This window comes from Camelus bactrianus, chromosome X, assembly GCF_048773025.1.
Source record: "Camelus bactrianus isolate YW-2024 breed Bactrian camel chromosome X, ASM4877302v1, whole genome shotgun sequence".
NCBI classification, from domain to species: domain Eukaryota; kingdom Metazoa; phylum Chordata; class Mammalia; order Artiodactyla; family Camelidae; genus Camelus; species Camelus bactrianus.
In genome coordinates, this window is record NC_133575.1 from 117,315,805 (window position 1) to 117,330,260 (window position 14,456).

Sequence of the window (14,456 nt, forward strand, 5' to 3'; positions counted from 1 at the left end):
GTGTATAGTTTGGTGGTTTTTCGTGTACTCAAAAGAATTGTTTTATAGCTGTCACCATGGCCAACTTTAGAACATTTGTATCACCCCAAAACGAAAATGTGCACCCCTCAGTAGTCACTCCCATTCAGCTTCCCAGCCCCTGGTGACCACTCATGTGTTTTCTGTCTCTAGGGATTTGCATATTCTGGACAGTTTGTATGAATGGAATAGTACAGCATGTGGCCTTTTTGTGTCTGGCTGCTTTCACTTAGCATAATTGCATTTGAGGTTCATCCACACTAGCCTGTTCCAGAACTTGATTCTTTCTCATGGCCACATAATAATCCATCCTATGTATAGACCACATTTTATCCATTCGTCAGTTGGTAGACATCTGGGTTTTCACTTTCTGTCCATTGTGAATAATGCTATGAGCATTCCTATTCAAGTTTGTAGATTATATTTTCACTTATCTTGGGTGCATGTAAACCTAGGAGTGGAATTGCTGGGTCATGTGATAATTCTGTTTACCCTTTTGAGTGTGTGTGTTTGTGCTTAAGCAATTTTATGATTGAACGAGACAGTGACCGTGAAAGAGCTATAAGCTCTAAAGCACTCTTAAGGTAAAGCCATTATGAATACAGACAAGCCAGGATGTATGGCTGTGCACTAGCACCACCGCTGCTTGTATATTTAAGTGTAAAATGCCCATCTGCTGATACCCACAGTAGAAACTGCACAGGAATGCACTGTGGCAGCCTAAACGGAGCAACAAATATGGTCCATGATTAAACTGCCATTCCAAAAGCCTGAACCTGGGCCCCCACAGAGTAATAGGGTGGAGAGGAGCCGTGATCATGCAGACATAGGGGTGGCCCTGTGGCCAGCTTGGCCTTCCTATAGCTCCTGAGTGAAGAGTAGCTAAGATGATAGGGGACGATCACACTCGGAACTGATCAGGCACGTAAGGATCTCTGTTTAATTGTTCCGGAGCCATGGGCCCCAGCACCCTTGCCCCTAAGGCTCCTTGAGAATGTCTCCTTGCTGATCTGATTCCCTCCCATGAAGGAACTCGGGTTCCCCTACTGCCTGCCTATAATCCACGTCGGATACTCGTTTTTGTAGAGGGAAACTAAGTCACCCTTTTTGCTTCAGTTTCATTTATCAAAGGAGATGATGGTGCTGATGAATGTGACAGCATCTGCCTCACAGGGCTGTGAGCAGGATTTTAGAAGTGCCACATAAATCCCACTGAGACGCCCTGCCTTCCCGGCCGGTTCCTACTCCCTAGCCACTGCCTCGGGCTTCAGCACGCCCCAGCCCCTTCCCGGCCTCACTGGGATAGCCCAGGGCTTGGCGGTGTGCGTCCCCCGCTTTCCGCTCTTTGGCCAGCCCTCTGCTCTGCAGCCCTGGCTGCTCGCACCTCCCTCCGATATGCTTGGGCCCTACTGGGAAGCCCTCTACCCACCATTTGACACTGCCTCTTGCTGGCCCGCGCCCCACCCGCCGGCCAACCCTGTGCACGCCGAGCTCGCCCCTCCCCGGGCCAGCCAATCCGCGCTTGGGCGGTGGCTCGTGCCACGTCATTGGGTTTTATACGGTCACTCATTGAGCAGCAGCCAATCACCGTCGCCACAGCCACAGCAGGCAGTGGGGCCACGCCCTGAGGGGCAAGCGCCATAGGCGTGAAGCTGGTGCCCGGCTTCTGCCAGGGGCCCAGCCCCCATGCGGAGAATGCCCTGCGGCGGCCTTGGAACCCAGAAACAACTCGGATAAGGGCACTGCTCCTGACCGTGGGCTGACAGTGGTGGGGAGCAAGAGGTATGGCCAGAGAGAAGGGGACTCTGAGGTAGACAGAACTGCGGCAGGCAGAGGTGAGTGAGAAGGGGAGGAGGGGGTGGATATGGCTAGAGGTGCAGATAAGGGTGGTGGCCGAGGTATGCAGCCCAAGTCTTCCTGGACTTCAAAATAAGGAAGGTGATACAGAGCAGAGTTCCTCTTCAGACTCAGACCTCCGAAGCAAATGGGATCTGGGACCAGAGTCCTCCAGCAATAGCTCGCCGCCCTATAGACGTGCTGGCCCAGGTATGGCCATACTTGTCACGGAAAACGGAGACAGGTACCTTCTACAGCCCCACTGGAGCATTAGGCCATGCTGGGCCATGCATAGGATAAGAAAAGGGGTGGCCTGAAACTCAAGAATCTTGAAATGATCCCTAGTGTTGTTCCCTATTTACTGAGAACAGCGGAGTTACAGAACATTCAAGCAGGAACCAAGGTGTGTAAGGTATACATGCCAAGATGAAACATACCCCCCGCCTTACTGTATCCCTTATCCCCATGATCATGCTGTCATTGGATTCCAGTTATGGGTCTAATGGCAACAGGGTGTGGATGCAGAGAGTCTGGAGGACGACGGGTCTCCCTTTGCAAGGCATCTGCCCCAGGTGAGGTAATGACACAGTCCTCGAGGGAGGGAGGGCAGGCTACTTCGTCTGGCAAAACAGGCTCAGTGGGACTGGGGTCTTCCCAATTGTCAGCTTCAACTGCAGCCAACCAGCTGTCCCAGTTCCAGGTTTCAGGGTCCCAGTCCTCCAACCACTGCTCTACCTTTCATATGAGAAATGTGGAGAGGCTGGGAATTCAACGGGCCTTGGGATTCTGTAACCCTCACAATGAAATGCTGTGTTTCCTTTCCAGCACCTTCAGCCCTGCAGGTACAGGGAGTACGAGAGTTTTGTAGGGCTGCATGGAAGTTCTCTGGCTGTCATAGTGTGACTTGTAAGGGATCTGACCTTGTCATCTGTTCCTCTGTACACTCCCAGGTACACTCAAGAGTCATCCCATACTGCAGTCCTGATAGCCATCGTGACCTTCCTGACCGTCCAGGGCGGCAGCCACTCCAGCTCCCCAGGTACTTGCTGCAGTGGACTCTTCATCCCAGTCAACTGCAGGTGAGACCCTGGCGAACTGTGAGGCCCCTGCAGGTCATGGGTGCCTCGAGCCCCACTTGGTCACTCAGGGAGCGGAGGGCTGAAGGAACAGGGACAGTACAGGAAGAAGCTGCCGCCCCTGGAGCAAGGGGCAGAAGGGAAGGGGTTGATGTCACTGGAAGGCTAGAAGCCAGCATGAGGGGCGTTGAACATCCAGAGCCCCGGATCTCTGAGGAGGGGCTGCTGCAATCTCTCAGGGAAGGAGGGAGCAACATCATCAGCTACCAGGGGCACCAGGGCAGGAGGTGATTTCTGAGGCACCGTCTTCCAGGTCACTAACTCCTTCTTCAGTGGCATCTACTTGTGGTTTAATTAATTTCTTGAGGTTTTTATTCCATGACTGTGCTTTCTTTTTTTAACTTCTAAAATGCTTTTTCTTTTTCAAATCTTTTCACTTTACTCTTATCTTTGTGATTCCCTCTTCTGTATCTTTTTGTGTCTCTGGGGGCTACTGCAGAGTAGCTTTATATCACTAATGCAAACGATTTGTAAATATCCATGAGAACTGCTCTCTGATCTCAGGAGAATGCAAAGGTGATGTCAGTCGGTGTTTCAAAGTCCCCGATTAAGCACAAGAGTAGGAGGTGTTTCTCTTTCTCACCCTCCTCCCTTCCTTACGTGCTGACCCAAGGCCTGGGGGATATTCACCTGGGCTCACCTCTGCCGCCTTCAGGACAAGCTGATGTACCCCCGGCAGGCCCCGGGAATCTCCCAGTGACAAGGGAGCCAGGCTGTAGAGCGTAGCCCACAAAGGGGGGGGGGGTCAGGCTTAGAGCCCAGAGTCCTCGATCCACACCTGGCCTCAGCCACTTGCTAGCTAGCGATTCAGAACAAGCTACCTAACCCTTGTGTGTCATGTGGTCCTCATTTCCTCATCCAGAGAGTGAGGACAGCATCCTACCAACCTTGTAGTGCTGTGGAGAGGGTGGGATGGCTGAGCCCAGGCACATAGCAAACCCTCGCAGCCATTGCCAAAAATGATGTCATCTGGCCTCTGACAGTTAAGGCCTGGGGAGCGGGTCGTTGACAGGGCCAGCCCTCTCTTTGACAGACCTGCTGATTTTCCGTGAAGGCAGGCGGTGGCTTCAGTTAGAGATTGCGGACCCGCCTTCAGCTGGGCCTCCGGGAGTCCTGAACGGGACGCCTGGGGTGAGGAGTCCTCTCCCGGGCAGGGTTTGCTCCCAGGAGCCCAGCAGTAGCAGCACAATGGGGGCGCGGGGAGTGGGGGGGGGGCAGTTCCTCTGGCAGCCAGCGGTTGGCTCGCTGAAGCCTTTCTGCCCGCGGCGGGCCCCAGGAGGTAGCCCCTGCTTAAGGATGACGTGGGGGCGGGGTTCTCCTCCTGCTCACTCAGACCCAGGCTGGGATGGACCCACTTCTTTTCATATGCCTGTTCTTCCTTTCCACCGTGCAGGTGACCCTTCGAGAGCACTGGTTTTAGGTGGATTCTCGGTTCTGCTGTCTCACCTTCTGAGGCCCATTAACTCCGAGCGCCTCGGAAACCCAGCCCCTCCCCCCACCGTTTTCAAGGCTGTTTCCTCATGGATCTCCCTCGTGTCCCTGCACTGAAATAATATAACTAGGCTCTTCTCGTTACACATTTCCTTGTCTTTCTCCCAAACTGGACTGGCATCCCTGGAAGGCAGGGGCTGGATGTCTGAGAGGCACTGCTCCCAGTCCCAGCCAAGGTAGCAGCACCCCGCTCCTCCAACACACACAGAGTGATTTGGCCGCAGGCCGACCTACCAGCCTGGGTCCGCAAGGAATTGACGGTGAGTGGGGTATAGCTCGGTGGAAGAGTGCATGCTTAGCGTGCATGACGTTCTGGGTTCATTCCCCAGTACCTCCATTTAAAAAAAAAATACTTAAAAAATAATTAGCCCCCCCCCCAAAAAAAAACAGACAAGGAATTGGCTATGGGGACTCAGAAATTCTGCCCCGAGTCTCATCACTCTCCTCACACTTGGGAGGAGGGCTTTGTGCCCAAGATACATAACCCAGAAAACACCAATTGAGAATTCAATAAATTTGGTCATATAAAAATGTCTGTCTAGCTTCTTGACAGCCCAGACCAGCAAGCCTAGTCTCTCAAGACAAGAGACAGACTGAGGGAAAGAATTTACAACATACGGAACAAAGGACTAACAGCCCTAGTGTATGACCAAGTAGGGTCTTGGGGGGAAGCAATTACATAGTGTCTATTAAAAGTTTAAATGCCCCCAGGTTTTGACCTGGCAGTTCCACTTAGAGGGAATTATCCTAGAGGGAGATTGACGCAAGCTCAGAGTTGGGAGTTGCAGCATTAACATGAATAGCAAAAAGAAGGAGAAGAAAAGGTACAGGTACCTCAACTGGGGATCCATTAGGTAAATTATAGGACACGTATTCTATCAGATACCATGTGGCCAGAGAGAAGAAATGAGCTGGACGTTTGTGTCCTGACATGGAAGAATTTCCAAGATATATTGTTGCTAATTAAAAGAAAATCACCATCAAGTGTCCAGGGTGTGTGTGTGTGTGTGTGTGTGTTTTAAACGGTGTGAATAACTGTGTTGGTGATTGCATAGAAGAATACAGTTTAGAAGAGAGAAACAAAACTATTAACACTCTTGCTTAAAATAATGTTTTGTAACAATGTTCAATTATGTGCTTAAACAATATGCGAGGGTGGTCATGGAAAATGATACAGCCCCAGTGGAAGGCAGTTTGGCAGTTTCTTTTAAAGCTACACATCCACCTCCGTAGGACCCAGCAATTGCACTGGTGGCCGTTTATGCCAAAGAAATGGAAACGTAACGACGACGGGAAAACCTGTACACGAATGTTCTCAGCAGATTCCTTTGTAGAAGCCTAAAAGTGGGAACAAGCAATACGTTCTTCAGTGGGTGAACGCTTGAACCAACCGTGGCTGATCCCCGCCAAGGACTAGAGCTGCAATACAAAGGAAGAACTAACTTAACTATTGTTGAAACGTGCGACGATTTGCCTGGCTCTCCAGGGCATCATGTGAGTGGAAAAAACGGCCCACCCCAGGTTACACACTGCCCGATTCCATTTACGTCACGGTCTTCAAATGACAAAATTACAGAGATGAGAACAGAATTCTGGTTGCCACGGTTGGGAGGAGGGAGGAGGCTGAGGCTATGAAAGGTCCACGGGAGGGATACTTGGGAGGACACACACTGGACACTGATGTCAGTGGGGGTCACGCGCGTGCGTGACACACACACACACGGATAAAACCCGGAGCAGCCGTCAGACGGCACCAAAGGCATTCCCCGGGGTGCGGTCGCACTAGCTATGCAACATGCCCACGTTGGGGGAGCGGCGGCAGGGGCTGCGGCCCCTGGGACTTAGTTCCTTCAGAATGCAAGTTCACAGCAAAAGCACGCAAGCTGCGCCTGCCGGACGACTCGCGCGATTCCGCACCGAGAGTCCAGACTCTCGGGGCGCGCGGGACGTCTGCCAGCTCACAGCCGGCTGGGCCCCACCGCGGAGGAAGAAAGCGCGCGAGGGCGGAGCCGAGAGGGGCGCGCACGCGGGCGGCTTGTTTTGATTGGGCAGAAGAGGGGCCCGTCACGCCACGGGGCCGAGTTACCTCGGTCGCCTGGAGGCGGGTCTAGTCACGACTCGAGCTTAGTCATTGGCGGATCTAGCCAGAAGGGGTGGGCAGGAAGGCGGTGCTCCGTGGCTTCCGGTGGGTGCGCTGAAGGGAGGTGAGGAGATAGACGCGGGGGCGGTCCGGGCGGGGCACGACGGGGCGGGGCACGACGCGGCAGGACGACGCCCGGGCCTGCTCGTCAGCGCCCTGGGGCTTTGGACTCCGCCCTCGGCTCCTCTGAGTCCTGGGCCGGGCCAGAGTCCCGGTTCCCCGAGACCCCGGGGGTCTACGCTCTCTCCGGGGGAGAGGCGGAAGAGAAGCCTCCTCAGAGTCCAGGCCCCGGGAGACCTGAGGGCGCCCCTCCCGCCGCTCCTGGCAGGACTCCCACCACTGTCCCGAGGGTGTCTGGCCCTCTAGGTGGCCGGGGATTGTGTATTGGGGTCCCCAGGGGCCTGGTGAGTGGGGAGGGAGGGCAGATGGCAAAGGGCACGGTCTCCGGCTCCCCCCCCCCCCCGCAAGTCCTTGCCTCTGAGGGCGGCCTTACTCCGCACTTCTTGGAGCTTCCACCCTCCCAGAGCTCAGAATGTAGCACTCTCTCCGACCCACACACACCCTTGCCCGGCCCACTGTGTTCCAGCGCCCCTGAGTGTGACTGGGACGGGCTCTGTGAAGCATGGATCCTCCCTCCTCCACGCACACATACACACACAAGCTAGTATCCAGGGAGAGGTGGGCAGAGCTGGGGCCAGTACCCGGAGCCATGGTATCTGCCAGAGGTGTCTGTCCAGGCTTCTGGAGGTAGGGTCGTGAGGTCGGCAAGAAGTAACAAAGTCTTCCCCATGTCACTTGACAGGTGTGGCTTGCTGGGAGGGAATCCTGCCCAAGCACGCCTGTTCTCCAGGACAACCTGTGGTTGCAGCCATCAGCCATCAGTGCCTGCCTCTCTGCCTGCCTGCCTCTCACCTGGGGAGGTCAAGGTGAACCCCGCAGAGAAAGCTCGTGGCTTCTCGAGAAGTGGGCACGATCAGGAACCATCCGTCCTGGTGGTTCTCACGCTGGGAGGTGCGTGGGAACACCTGGAAGGCTTCTTCAAGCCCTGGGAAGTGCTGCTGCTGCTGCTGCTGCTGCTGCTGCTGCTGCTGCTGCTGCTGCTGCTGCTGCTGCTGCTGCTGCTGCTGCTGCTGCTGCTGCTGCTGCTTGCTGCTGCTGCTGGTCTGGGGACCCCCACTGTGAGAAGCACTGCTCTAGAGGCCTAGAGTGCTGTGTGTGTGCCCCCTGCCCTACCCAGGGCTGGCTCCTTTGCAGGGTCCCTGTGGGCCTGGGAAGTGCCAGGAGGGTGCTAGCTCTTGCGAGATCAGGAGTTTCCCATTGAGTAATGGTCGCCCTTCCCTGCCTGGGGGCACTGCAGGATGCCATCCTCAGTCCAGGCAAGATAAGGTGTCATGTTTGTACACGTGCTCAGCAGGTTCCAGACTGGGGCTGATAACATCTGGACAAGGAGGAGAGGGGGCGGAGATCAGATTTGTGTCTGGGCGTGGGGATGGAAAGGACTCTGACGAGGCAGAGGAGAAAGACCCGAATGCCGAGCTCGGGGATGGGAAAGGAACCTGGGCCCTGAGACCGAGACCAAGCCGACTGGGGGGAGCGTGGAGACCAGAAAGGGGCTTGTCTGCCCAGGAAGTGCCCTGACAGTTGTCTGGGCTGTGGGTGTGGCCCGCCCTCCAGCTGGGGGGAAGCTGTCGCCTTTCCTGCCAAAGGTTCCTCACCTATAGGGTCTCCCAGCTCCTGGGTGATGCTGCCCGGACAGACCTGCTCAACACCCAACACCACCACCCACCGCTTTGGCCAGTCTTTGCGGTGGATAGTCTTTGTTCGGCTCCAGGATGGCCTGCCGTCTAATTGAAGCGGCAGAGGAAATGCAGTGCCAGTCACCCGCCACCATTTGTGCCCGGAATGAGCAGCTCTGGGACCTCGGCAGCCCAGCATGCTCTGCCTGTGGACTCAGGTGGCGCAGGAGCCTTTGGCTTTCATTTCCCGCCTTCCCCTCTTCCACCCCCTTTTCCTGTTGGGTCATTGGCTTTTCCAACTGGTCCCTGACTGCTTCAAGCTCTCTCTACTCTAATGATAGGAGCCCTGAGTCACATCTCGCTACTGTTTTTTCCCCGCTTTGTCACTTGTCTCTTGACTTTGTGGTTTGGTCGGGCAGATGATTTCAGTTTTTATGTCATCAGACTTTCCAGGCTTTTCCTAATGGCTTCTGGGGTTTCTCATCGGTTTGTTTGCTTCAGACTGACTTAGAGTGGCCTCCATTTAAAATCATCGTGTAGTAGTCACCTATTGCTGGGTAAGAAATTACCCCAAATGTGGTACCTTAACGCAGCTAGCACTTTGTGGTCTCCCAAGTGTCTGAAAATCAGGATCCTAGAAGGCTTGGCTGAGGGATTCCTGCTCGGGGTCTCTCACAGGCTGCAGTCCAGGCGTCAGTTGGGGCCACGGCCATTGGGTCTGCCTGGGGGTGGAGGTGGGGGGCTCTGCTTTCCAAGATCGCTCACTTGCCTGTGGCAGGAGCCTCAGGCCTCCCCACCAGGCCTCTCCATAGGGCTGCTCAGGGCAGGGCTTCCCCAGAGCCAGCGATCTGAGAGAGACAGAGCAGCCCCAAGATCGGAGCTGCAATGTTTTTTCAAATAACTTCATCTCTAAGGCACACTCCCTCCCCTCTGCTGTAGTGTTATGGGTCACACAGGTAAACCCAGGAACAACGCAGGACAGGATGATACCCACTAGGGCGTAAGTGGTTCCTGTTCATGGCGAATGAGAAGGCTCCGAGGAGTGTCCTTGCTGCTGAACCTGGGTCGGGGACTCCTGGTCCCACACAGGCTCCTCAGGAATGTGTCCTTTGTGTAAGCTGGGGTGGTGAGTTCCAGCCCCGGGGCCAGGACAGACAGGGCCTGTGTTTGCAAGGGCAGAGGGTGGCTCTTCATCTTTAAATGGTTGCAAGCAAAACACACAGAAGGCCAGAGAAAGAAGGAATATGTGACAGAGCCCCAGTGTGACCCACAGTGCCCACGGTGTGTGCCTTCTGCCCTCTGCCCTCTGCGGAGGAGTGCAGCACTGCTGGCAGCCCCAGCTGGTTGTGCAGCCCTGGACACACGGGCAGGAAGCTCTTTGTCATCACAGCAGCACATTCACTGCCAGGGCCGTGTAAGTCCCCACCCAGGCCTGGGCCCCAGGGTGCTCTCCCACCTCCAAGGTCCCCACTCAGTGGTTCAGTCCTGCCCCCACCCCACTCCCTCTCCTTCCCAGTGTGTGTGTGGCGGTGGCGGGGGCAGCTACCTTGCCTGAGGCTGGGGTGACCTCTCTCTGCACATGGGTGCAGCGCCTCCCCTCTCTTCCCCTCCCCTCCCACCCTCCACCTCGCAGCTGTGATCTGGGTTGGGACAGGGAGGAGAGAACTGGGGCCACGCTGTGCAGGTGCAGGCTGACAAGCCCCTTTTCTTCAGTGACCGTGTCAGGTAGCCCCGTACTGGGCTCTGGTGGCTCAGTGGTGGCAGGCGCCAGCCTGAGATGGCAGCCGAGTGTCCAGTTGGTCCCAGGAGGGAGCTCCCCCTGTGGCTGAAGGGGCCTGGAGATGTGCCTGCCCCATCCTTCTTGGCTGGCACTCAGACACGACTTCCCGATGACACGCTTGGTGGCTCTGCATTTGACACACAGGTTCTGTGGGCGGTGAGTGCTTTTCCTGTTGGCTCTCACTGCTGGGCAACGCCGGGTCCCTTGGCGACAGCTCCCAGCAGCATCCAAGGCCGCCATGCACTTCTGGAACCCAGGGATGGTGGGTTTCTGGAGAGCTGGGCTCTCTGTCCCCCAGGAGCAGAGACCGAGGCCATGCCTGCTGGGCCTCACCTCGGGGCTTGTGGTCGTGGCTCCTGGGCACGCCCTTTGGCCAGGGTGTTAGGCCTCATGGCCCTGGGGCTCCCCTGGAGACGCTCAGGCCCGGTGCAGCCCCACACTCCTGGGCCGTCTGACTGTCCCGCTGACCCGTGACTGAGTAAGAGCCACGTTCCGGTCCCTCCAGTTCCTGGGCAGGAGGAATAAGCAGGAGGGCCCGGCTTCCCTGCAGTCTTCCCTCTGAGGCAGCCTGCCACAGGGGCCCTGGGGATTGGAGGGGGACTGGGTCTTCCCTCACCCAGCTGCACAGGCGCCCTTGCCTGGGGGAGCTCCTCCTAGTGGCCCGCTCTGTGGGTGGTGTGGGTGGGCACAGTCAGGGCAGCAGCCGGACCCCGTCCCCACCCAGCCTCCCGCCACCGCCAGGGCTGGTCCTTGGCCCTCACCCTCCCCGCGGGAGGGCCTGGGTGCCTTTCCCATTGAACACAGGACGTCTGTGCCTGGCCCGTCCTCACAGGTGTGCGGACCAAGGGCAGTCTCCCAACCCCACCCATCATTCAGTGGTTTCCTCAGCCCTGCTGCCCTGGCTGAGGCCTCGCTGGGCTCGTGGGGACCTTCCAGATACCCGTGGTAGAGGTGGACGAGGCCGGCCCGACCTCTGAGCAGCACCGCGTGGCCCTGCCTGCCGGGTAGCATCCTCCCTGGAGATGCCTGTGGCCTGAGGACGAGGCTGGTGTGGGAGCTGGCAGCAGCCGGGCCCTGGAGCGGGATGAGACACCCCGGGCAGCAGAGCGCCAGCACACAAACACGCGGTCCGCGTGGCCCGCGCCCAGCACTCCGCGTGCCTGCTGACCCTGACCTAGCGGCCACCTCCTTCCTGGGGGGTGGCTTCTTCTGGCTCCATCGGGGTTCCGGGATGGGGGTGGCCTCCCTCGAGCACCCAGCCCTGTGCCTTGGAGTTGGGCCAGGTCGCCCATGCTGGGGGGCCTTGCAGGAACCCCAGGTGTCTTCAGACTAATGTTGCCCTTGTTGAAATGCTGAGGCTCCCTCCCTGTCAGATGGGTGGCGGCTCCATCCTGAGTGGCTGCTGCTCCCCTTCCCCACCTGGGTGCCTCCCATCCTCCTGGAGGAACAGGCAGCAGGGAGGGTCAGGTGCAGAGGTGTGGCCAGAGCAGGGGTGGGGGCTGCTGTGGTTGGGGCAGTCAGCTCCGCCTTCCCCCTGTCCTGCCTGGCTTGGACTCCGACCAGACAGGACCTGCGGGACAGAGGTGGAGGCTGCTCCTGACCTGGGCGACCCGCCATCCCCTCCCCAGACTTAATAGGTGAGGTGGGGTTGCCTGGGGAGGGCATGTGGCTGGGTCCTCTCCCCGGCTCCTGGCATGTGTTGGCGAGCAGGGCTCGGGCGTGGGGCCTGTTGGGGCCGGGCCACCACCCCTGCTGGCTCTGGATGGGTGGCCCAGCCTGGACACCCTGTGTGTGAGCCCGGCTGAGGGCCTGGGCCTTGTGATTCCCTGTGTCCTCCTAGCAGTCCGGGTGTCCTCTGGGGGAGTTGCTCAGTGGGGCCGGGGCCCAGGCCATTCTCCCCCAGCAGGATGGGGTCCTGGTGCTCCTTTTCCTGGTGCCATCTGCCTGTCCTCCCCTAAAACCCCTCGCAGGGATGGTGCCCCAGTCTTGTTTCCTCCTGTCCCCTGCCTAGGCGGGCCTCAGGCTCAGGTCCGGTCTATCCTGTAGCCTCTGTCCTCTGGGTCCTGTTTCCCCCCAGGTTGGCATCTTTCCCCCCTTGCCGACCCATGGGCCTCATGGTTGCCTGGGCGTGATGTGGCATCTGGGAGGGGACAGGGACTCCTGGTTAGCTGGGCTCAGCTCTGGGGCCATTCTCCCACGAGGGTCCCCACCAGGCAGGGGCTTGGAAAGGATGGGAGGCGGGACTGTCTCCTCTTGGCAGACTGGCCCAGGGAGGGGGCAGGAGGCTCTGGGCGATTCATGGAAAGGAGGTGTGCCATGTGGGTGGCAGGTGGGCCGAGAGGAGGAGGGGGTGCCTGGGGGGGGAACCTCTATCCCCCCAGTGGTGCTAGACCTCTCTGTGCCTGGCTCTGCCTCCTCTCCAGCTGAGCAGCTTCTAGAAGCCTCCAGTGTGCCTGCCTCGCTCCCGTCTCAGCCCAGCAGGCTCCACAGAGAAGTGGTGGTTCAGGGGGCGGGGCCTGCCCTGGGAGGGGGAGGGTGGAGTCTCCAGGGACTGGCCCTTTGTGCAACAAACCAGCCTAGGAGAGTAGTAGTGCCATTGTCCTCTCCATTAGGCCCTTGGGGCCTGGAGTGGTTCATCCTCATAGAGCCAGAGGCTGTGCACCCCTTGGCCTGTCCTCTTGGATGGATGCCTCTGTAGTGCTGGCACCAGCTCAGTAGCCACCCTCTCTAGTTAAAGCAGCTGTCCCAACACAGAGTGGTGGTCAAGGCAGAGGGGGCCCTAGGCCTGCCCAGTATTGTCTGCCCCCTCCCCTGGATCTGAGGGTCTGGGGCAGAGGTCGAGGGGCTGGATTAGGAGCTAGGCTTCCTGGCTCCACCTGTGTCCCGCCCACAGCGTCCTCTTCTCTGCACTCCACCAGGGATGCACTCAGCTTCTCGTGCAGAGGCCCAAGGGACTTGCTCCATTGCAAGGGCTGGCTGCTTGGGCTCCTCCCTGCCTGACAGCCGCTGCAACCCCCAGCCCGTGGCACCCCCACTGCAGGGGGCCCCTCAGAGCTCCTGTGGGAGGTAGTCTCAGAGTCCTGGAAAGCACTAGGTCGAGACCTCGAAATCTGGGGTCCCTCAGGGGCTCACGGAGCCCTCAAAAGCCTTTGGGTTGGGGTGCTCAGAGCACTAGGGGGCACTAGGCCAGCCCAGGTGCAGAAACAATGGTGCCCCATGCTACTTTCCTGTGGAGCAGTGGCTGCCTCTGCTTTGCCTGCTCCCTCTCTGCTTAGGAGGGGCTGGGGCTGGGTGAAGCCCTTGGTCTGGGTCTTAAGGAGCCGGCCATTGTCCACTTCCTGATCCTCCTCTTCTCCTTCCCAGAGGTCATGCTTTTCTGTGGCTGAGAAGCAACCCTGCCTGGGATCTGTCAGCTCATCCTGGTCTAGAAAGTGCTTCCAGAAGCAGGGCATGACTAGCATGCTTGGAGCTGCCCAGTTGTGAGAGGCCTGAATATGTGAGCCTTGGCTGACTTTGAGGCCCTTCTCTCCAGATGGCGGTTTAGGTTGCCGGGGTGGGGTGGGGGGTTGCGTGGTTGCAAGTGGAACATCAGAGTTGTGTGCATAGGGCAGGAAAGTTAAGGAGGGCTTGGGATGGGGCACAGGTGATTTGTTTTCTTTTTTATAGTGGGAGACACTTGCGCAGGGATGTGGGAAGTGATGAACAGAGAACCTGAGGGGCTGAGGTTGCCCTAGTGTGATGATGGCAAGAGGGAACCAGGGCAAGGCTCACCCAGGGACGTAGTGCAGGACAGGTGAGGACACCTGGGGCTCAAGTGGGAATGGGACAAACTCTGTGACCAATGGGCAGTGCCCTGAATATGTCCATCTGTCCACTGAGGGACCTTCAGACCTACAGCCTTACCCCCAGGGCAGGGAGCCTTATGACAGTGCCCTATCCAGGGGATAGTGACACATTTAAGATGCCAGGAGGATGGCCAGGGCCCGCTGTGATTTAAGTCCTGCTTATCTGGTTCTCCCACCCAGCACTTTATACGTCCTGTAGCCTGGCCTTCCCCTCAGGCAGCACCTGTTCCTGGTGTGGCCTGGGACAAGTTCACTAGCAGCAGGCCCTGTCCTGAGGGGGACTATACACCCCTTGCCCCGTACTGCCCTGAACCCAAGGAGGCAGAGAGGAGGCAAAGGCAGATGGAGCCTCCCGGAGTCAGTAGTGGCTGGCTGGGTAGTTGGGGCAAAGGTGTTGGGAAGCAGGAGCCACGGGGGCCAGGCAGTCGGAGGGGGCTGGCCTGGAGATCCAGCAGCCTGTGTTCTGGGCCCACA

At 57.9% G+C, this 14,456-nt stretch overlaps 1 long non-coding RNA gene across 3 annotated transcripts; it reads left to right on the forward strand.

Annotated features, from left to right (window-relative positions):
- The first annotated feature begins 1,642 nt into the window (after positions 1–1,642).
- Positions 1,643–10,716, forward strand: LOC105076065 (uncharacterized). 3 transcript variants are annotated; one of them, XR_012504721.1, is made up of 4 exons: positions 1,643–1,853; positions 2,805–4,741; positions 5,715–7,025; positions 7,424–10,716. It is a non-coding gene; the product is annotated as an uncharacterized LOC105076065 (long non-coding RNA). The 3 variants fall into 3 exon arrangements; XR_006728087.2 differs by having other exon boundaries at positions 2,805–2,933; positions 4,384–4,741; positions 5,715–10,716; XR_012504720.1 differs by having other exon boundaries at positions 5,715–10,716.
- The last annotated feature ends 3,740 nt before the right edge of the window (positions 10,717–14,456 follow it).